Source organism: Hoplias malabaricus, chromosome 3 (genome assembly GCF_029633855.1).
Source record: "Hoplias malabaricus isolate fHopMal1 chromosome 3, fHopMal1.hap1, whole genome shotgun sequence".
Taxonomy (NCBI): domain Eukaryota; kingdom Metazoa; phylum Chordata; class Actinopteri; order Characiformes; family Erythrinidae; genus Hoplias; species Hoplias malabaricus.
The window spans coordinates 45,392,614-45,398,613 of NC_089802.1; the positions used below are offsets into that span (position 1 = coordinate 45,392,614).

Consider the following 6,000-nt stretch of genomic DNA (forward strand, 5'->3'; position numbering starts at 1 on the left):
GTGACAAGGTGTGCGTGCGTCCACCACTTCTGTCCACTCTGCCCCCAAATTGACGGCCTATAACTGCAGAGAGAGAGAGAGAGAGAGAGAGAGAGATTCTTTAATTACCTGCAGCAGAGAAGAAAGTGCCACGCGTGAGTCAGCGCGCATCACACCACGTGCGGCAAAAAGAGGGAGAGAGGGCTCATAATTAGAGAGATCCGCCAGCACCTGTTCCCAATTAGACTCACTCAAGAGCCCCATCTCCCGCTCCCCTAACGCCCCCCCCCACCACCACCAAAGGCTTCACTAACTCTCCTTCATTCTAAAAGCTTCCTGAATATGCAAGCAGAACATTATTAAATGTATTATTATTTTTTAAAATATTCTCCTCGGTCCTAAGATATAAAGGAACATAGAAAAATAACAATAATAAGAAATAACCAGACTGCCTTTATTTTTCAATATTTTGTTACACACGTGGGATATGAGAGGACTTTATTTTGCCTGTAATTATTAATTCAGGTGACTGTTTGTGAGGAGTTTGGTGTGTTCTCCCAGTGTCTGTGTGGGTTTACTCCCACGGTCCAAAAACACGCTAGTAGGTGAATTTGCGACTCCAGGGGTGTAAGTATAGGTGTGAGTGAATGTGTGTCGCCCTGTGAAGGACTGGCGCCCCCTTTAGGGCATGTTTCTGCCCTGCAACCAGTGATTCTGGGTAGGCCCGGGCCTACCGTGACCGTAAACTGGATAAGCAGTTACAGGAAGTGAATGAATGAAAGATCTTTCCACACTCAAAATGTAATGATACTTCAGTTTGTATCCAATGCACAAGCTGTTCTTATGGACTGGCTCTGGACCCTGAACTGGATAAGTGGTTTCAGACAATGAATGATTGAATGGCTGAAATTGCCCACAGGTGTGAGTGTGGTTGACTAGCGCCTTGTTACCACACAGTTTTTAAACTTATTGTCACTGCTGGACTAGTCCACCAACCAAAAATATCCAAGATCCAATTACCACTGATCAAGGACTAGATGATGACTAACACAAAATGTGCAGTAGCAGATGACCTACTCTCTCTGTACAGTGTTTAAAATGTCCCAAAAGCCCTGCTGTGTCTTATCCACCCATACCAGTGAAGCACAGACTAACACACCATACACGTCAAACATTTCTTTAGTCTGTAAAGCAGTGGTTCTTAATCCTGGTCCTGGTGGGCCCTGCTTTTTGTAGTTTTCTCCTCACTCCATCACACCCACTTCAACTTCAGAATGGTGTGGTTAATTAGCTCATTAGCTGCTTTGGGTGAGTTAGGAGCAGAGGACTATCTAAAATACACCTCCAAGACCAGGAAGGATAACTACTGATACAGTAGTGTCTGCCCTTTTAAATCCATCTTATAATGAGATAATTCTGGACTCACACGTGGGGTCAATGAGGCTAAGAAAAGGAGTGGAGATATATAAGACACATTCCACTGCTTCTTACTGTGTGTAACTGGGTTCCAGTGTCCATCTACAGGTTGCGTGAAACAGACCAGTGGATAATGAGTAGTGCTATGTTTTCCCAAGAGATTTCAAAGGGGAATTCCTAAAATCAAACATCAACTTTTAAGCTTAAGAACCAGATTACCTCTTTTCACAGTGCCTCTGGACACATGGGGCATCATTACAGACAGATGAGATTGTTCTGTTTTGATATGAAATGTAGAGATCAGGTTCATTTAAAGGGGAGTTTAAGAATTGCAGCAGTTGAGTAATTGCCTCCAGACCACTGCCAGTTAAATAATCTAGGAACTCATTTCTGAACTGTGTACAACAAACCATCTGGAAATGAGCAATACTACGGTCCTTCAGTGTGGTCATCAGGAGAAGTCAAATGGGAATCACACACGTTATTGCAGGGTCAGTATTATTTGACCTATTGTATTATTTTATTTTTAAATTAAGGAGTTCTGTTTGTATATGCACTTATCTTAAAGAAGCAGTAAGTAATTTTCTCCAAAGATTCTTCTTCGCATCAAACAACAGCCATTCTGACACCTAGTGGCCTGGATATAGAAGAGCTTTGGTCATTTTCAAGTGGGGGACTCATTCGATAGCACATGAAGAGATTCCTTTTCATCTCATATAAGTAGCATTTTAGAGAAACAACTAAACAGGGGCTGTGTCCTGAAATGTTAACTGGAACTGCTATTTCTAATTTCCGCCATTTTGCTGGTCACTAAGAGAGACATAAGGATGTCCTCCAAGCATTTGCCAGAGCACTGTCAACTGGAGATACCTGCGTGATGGCTTACAAGGAACAGTTTTACTAGGGTGACCATATTTTGGTTTTCAAAAAAGAGGACACATAGGGCTTCCTTTCCATTCTACATTTGGCGACTTGTTTACACCAGAAAACCCATGATCATGACGGAAAATGACAAGTTTACATTTTAACTGTGTTTTTTAAACTTTACTAAAAGCAAGCACCAAATTTAATCAACCAGAAGTAATATAGACTTCATAAATGATCAGAGAATCACTGGGACCCAGACATTTATATTTCATATTTTAAACGTGCTGTATGTTATATAATTCAGATTCACCCCTGTTCTGGCTTTAATAATTCAGAGATTTGGCCTGTTTTCACATAAAGTTAATGTTAAAAAGAAAAGATGCGCAGATGTAACTCGTCAGAAAGTTAGTAACGGTCAGGTGTGTCCATGTATTTGTATCGTAACAAGAACAGAAGAGATGGCTTTCATTCCTCCATTCATTGTCTGTAACCGCTTATCCAGTTCAGGGTCGCGGTGGGTCCGGAGTCTAACCGGAATCACTGGGTGCAAGGCAGGAACACACCCTGGAGGGGGTGCCAGTCCTTCACAGGGCGACACACATACACACATTCACTCACACACTCACACCTACGGACACATTTTGAGTCAGCAATCCACCTACCAACATGTGTGGGAGGAAATCGAGGACAGAGGAAACCCACGAGGACACAGGGAGAAGAGACGACTTTCAGTTTTGTAAAATATAGAGCAGAAAGTGAAAGGCTCCTGTGACACAGACACGCTTCCAAATATGAAGAAGAGACTATGATAAACCACCTTAACAACTTTCAACACATTTCTGCTCTCAGCTCCGACACGTTGAACACTTGATCCCTCGTGGCCCTTTTGCTCAACCCACAACAACGTCATCAAAGTGCACACTTCAAGGAAGGGATTAGGGCTTACTGTAGGAATTGAGACAGGGGGAAGACGTTTTTGGCGATTTAGAAATCGGACACATTTTCTGGCCTGGCAAAAATTGGACATCTGGTCACCCTAAAGTTTTGAATACTGTTAGCACACACTGAAGCATGTGCTAAAAATATATACAAAAAGCAGACTGTTAAATAGCAGAAGTAGTTAAGAAAAGTTCAAATTAAAAATACACAGCCCCCAGTCTGCCCAGTGCCCCTGATAGAAGACACAATTATGTGCTGTTTATTGCTGTGGTGGTATAGTTATTAGTTTACTTGTTTTGCAAACAGTTGCATGCTGATTCCTCTGACAGCAACCCACATGTGAAGCACTGGGTGGGGCACTTACTAGTCTTTATAAGGACTGTTCAGGGATTGCTTGTTCAATAAGAGAGTACTACTACATAAGCTACATTGTCCTTGCCTTCTTTACTCTTTCCATTTTTAGTTTATGGAAGTAAACTGAATGAGTTGAATTAAAAGAACATTAAAAAAAAAACAAGTTAAAAGCCAGTTCCATGTGGCATTTTACCTTCAAAAATGTAAACATAGTAAAAGTAAATAATCATTACTTTATGAATCATACGGCGCAAGCCAGTAACTCTCTGGAACGGGCACCAGTCCATCACAGATATCACACACTCACACATTCATTCACACTCATGGCCACTTTCAAGTAGCCAAGTCACTCACCAGCCTGCGTGTTTGGATGGTGAGAGGGAAACAGATCACCTGGAGGAAACCCATACAGACTCAGAGAGAACAAACTCCTTACCCTGGACCCTGGAGTTGTGTGACTGTATCCACTAAGAAATTTGCACTCACTTTATCCCTGCTTTTTATCATATATACTATAAAAGTCTGTTAATAGCCTTTAAATCTATCTGCATGGTCCTGTACCCTCTTATCTTTCCGTACCTCTACTTCCATATACTCCAGCTTGCAAATTAAGATCCTCTGATTCTGGTCTGCTATCAGTCCCAAGTTTCAAGCTGTCCACTGTGGGTTATAGGGTTTTATTTAGCTGCCACTCCCGGTGGAACTCTTTACTTATGTAAATCTAAAAATGGAAATCTAAAGTTTTGTAAATGTGTAAATTACAATATGTTTGAGTTGTGTTTTACTTTACAAATACCACATGAGCCATTATCACTGTAACAACCTGAAGCAGTGCACATCCACAAAAAAAATGGATGTTAGCATGTGGATTGCAAAAAATGTAAGCCACACAAAATTGGTGACGAAAGTTGTCTACCACTTGCTAAAAAAATGTCCAAACCAAAAACCAAGTACCAGTGCTTTTAAAGCACACTGATCTTATCCCTTCCACAGCATGGCTAGGCTCAGCCCTGTCACTACAATATGAAGCGGTAAATGCATATGCATGTCTACTGTGTACAAGCATTGTGAGTGTGTGGTGTGTGTGTGTTTCTGTGATATGATTTTTAAGTATTACGTGGAGAAGTTGGGTTGATAATAGGGGGCCCTTGGTCTAAAAATCTAAAAACCACTACAGTACATGTTTCATTACAATCCTCCGTTGTTGTTCTTAGTGCCCCAAAGACAAAAGGCACCAGCACAGAAAGACAGTAAGAGTTTGGTGACGGCCTGTGTGCAGGTGTAAGGCACATCCCCAGCTCCCGCTGCCTGTATTAGTGACAGTTTCTATGTGCTGAGATCACAAACTTAGTGTGAGAATCTGTTTTTAAGCAACCGAGAAACACCTCTGCCTCTACTCAGACAGAGAATGAATGAATGCAATAAATGAATTAATGTTAGACATTAGATGGATGGATGGTTTGAGTGAAAAAACAAAACAGGAGGGATAAAGAAGAAAAGGAGATGAAACAGAAAGTAAAATTTGAACAAAATAAATATATAAGGGAGATAGATAGATAGATAGATAGATAGATAGATAGATAGATAGATAGATAGATAGATAGATATAGACAGACAGACAGACAGACTCTATAAGCAGGTTCAGTGCACAGTTAGTACAAATGAATGAATTACAGTTTGAACACTGTTACTGAGGGCAGGAAAACAAACAGAACCCTTATAGATTATGCCTCTATTTCAACTGGATGCATGGATGCTGAGTGTGTCATCCCCCACTCCCCCAGCTCTATCTCTCCCTCTCTCTCTCTTTCTCCAACACCCCCCCCCCCTCACTCACCCACGCTAACACATGCCGCTCGTTCTTCCTCTGTCCACCCCGCAGCCGGCCACCTGCTCCAGAACCTGCTGCACAGCTGCCCGCCTGCAACAACAAATTAACACCACAGAGAATGAGGGACAGAGGGAGGAGAGAGGGAGAGAGTCAGGGACGAGACAGATAACGTCCTCACGGATGCTGATTGCTCTGTTTGCATGTTTGATGCCAATTGTTTGCATCCTGAATCAGGACAGAGCAGTGCAGTTCAGTCCCATTCAACCCACTTCAATTCAGTTCAGTTTTATTTGGTAGTTCTTTTTTCAGATTTAATGCAGTAAACTTTACTCATTCACCTATATGCTTCACATTGGTGCTGATTCATTTGACTGTATGCATTGCATAATTTCCACCAAAACATAAAGACATACATTTAGCCTGTTTGCAGGAGTAAGACAGATCCTTGCAGATCCCACTTGCTACTACTCATTTATAACTGTGCTTAAAATATGCTGTTTGGTGAATGTATGAAATGTAAATTTACTTGCACACACAGAAAACTCCAAACTGAAACTGAAATATGCATGGAGCTGTGCTCTTGCTGCAGTAAGACCTACAATCTGTCAAAGCAG

General features: G+C 41.6%; 1 protein-coding gene across 1 annotated transcript in view; it reads right to left on the reverse strand.

Annotated features, from left to right (window-relative positions):
- cbfa2t2 (CBFA2/RUNX1 partner transcriptional co-repressor 2) overlaps nucleotides 1-182 on the reverse strand; it is a 32,753-nt gene extending 32,571 nt beyond the window's left edge. Inside the window, exon 1 of the mRNA XM_066665657.1 lies at nucleotides 109-182. The gene's annotated coding sequence lies outside the window, so the exon portion shown is untranslated. The remainder of the gene's footprint in view (nucleotides 1-108) is intronic.
- Between the last annotated feature and the right edge of the window lie 5,818 nt (nucleotides 183-6,000).